Source organism: Galeopterus variegatus, unplaced genomic scaffold (genome assembly GCF_000696425.1).
Source record: "Galeopterus variegatus unplaced genomic scaffold, G_variegatus-3.0.2 Scaffold6360, whole genome shotgun sequence".
Lineage (NCBI taxonomy): Eukaryota > Metazoa > Chordata > Mammalia > Dermoptera > Cynocephalidae > Galeopterus > Galeopterus variegatus.
Window position 1 is genome coordinate 101042 of NW_007732471.1, and position 1923 is coordinate 102964.

A 1923-nucleotide genomic window follows, 5' to 3' on the forward strand; every position below is an offset into this window, starting at 1 on the left:
GTAAGTGAGGTCATATTGTACAGGGCATTGGCCCCACTTGCTCCTGGCAGACTGACTTCATTCTTCATTGGACCTTTGCACACCCCTCCCCACCTCCAAGGACAATTAATAGTATCTCACTGCTGTTGACACATTTTTAGATTATGATGTTGTTGTTGCAGTCTTATCATCTGACTTTGGCCACAGAATCGTAGCTCTTTAATGTGTCATGTTCTTAGTTTTCCAGACCATTTGCAGTCTGACAGTGGGGCACCTTTTGTCACAGGGGCCACTAAACAATGAGCCAAAAATGATATTATTTGATGAATATTTCATGCTCCCTACTATCTACAGATATCCAGTATTGTTGCATATTAAAGAAGTTTCTAACTATACCGCCTCACCTCCTCCTGTTCCACACATCTGAGTAAGGTTTTTGGGTCACAGAATACAACAGATCTAGGTGAAAAAAGGGGATGATTGGAGAAAAGTTTAAGTTATAGGTACCAATTTCGTGGCAACGGAGGGAAAGTAACAACCTTGGCACATGGGGAGAAAACATCTTAGGCCTCAGGAATGAGGGAAGGGAAACAATGCACAATTTGTTCCCTAGGTCATGGTTTCTCACATTGGCACCATTGATATTTTAGGCCAGATGATTCGTTGTGAGAAGCTGTCCTGTACATTGTAGGATATTTGGCAGTATTGTTGGCTTCTACCCTCTAGACACCAGTAGCACCTTCCCCCAGTTGTGACAAAAATGTCTTCAGACATTGCCAAATGTTCCCTGCGGTGGTCCAAAACCACTACCTGTGAGTGGCAGCTTCAGCTAACATTCTGACCTGCTGCTGGGTTTCTCATCCTCGCCCCTGTGCTAGGAAAACAAAAACTTGTATAGACATGATTGGTCCTGTACTATTCTGCTGGGCCTGACGCCATCAACAGCAGCTTCCAAATTCAAATGTATACGGACATTAAGGATTGACACAACCTCGATTCAGTCTAGTCACATGCTTTCAATGTCTGAGTGGTCTTGGGTAATGCCACATATGGCAACTGAAGTTGCAGCTATTTGTGACACCGTCCATGAGACAACCAATGTGATGCTAAAAATCAGGTTTAACAAATCCCAAACTGAAGTGGCTCATGCCTTCTGGGGTTATATTTTTGTATGGGGGGAAAAAGGCCATGAGATGTCTCTCCATTAGAGACAGCAGTTGCTTTTTGGCCCATCTATTGTCCCTTTAATTATTGACAAGGACACCAAGATTAGCAGATCAGCTTAAACTCCCTTGTGCAGGACATAATGAATTAATAGCCTGGCAAAATATTTTGTGGCTGCCTAAAATAATTCCTACTGGTCCCCTCCAGGACTTATCCACAGTTAGCTGTCTGGAACCCTGGAGAGCATGACTGAGATCAATACTGTAGGTTGCCTTCATCTGCTGCTTGGGGTTTTATTGATAATAACCTTAATTAAATGTTGTATGAGACAAAGTGAGTGGATTTGGTTCTTGCCTCTCTGTTAGGATTAATGAGAGTGCCTGTTAGAGCAACATACTTGTGTAAGTATCCGAGTTTGGCCAAGGATGTGTCAGGCTGAGGAGTGAATTGTGAGAGAGGCAATCTGCCATAGACCCCAAATGCATGTTCTTGCTGAGTATGCCAAGAATATAACCTCTTGACTGCTCTTTACCTGGGCCATTTCTCAGGGTTGCGTTCACATCGTTGCAAGCAACCTTGAGAGATGAGGTAATGTTGCCCCCAAGAAAAAAAGCAGGCTTGCTTCCACTTGCTATAAAGTGGTAATTCTTAGTGTTCTATAATGCAACCCACTCATGATGCGCCCTGTACATCACTTCCCTGGGATTTGGGGAAGATGGGTAACTGACATAAATGAACAAGAAACTCTGGCTATTGCTTTTGCTGTGCATAATAAAGTCC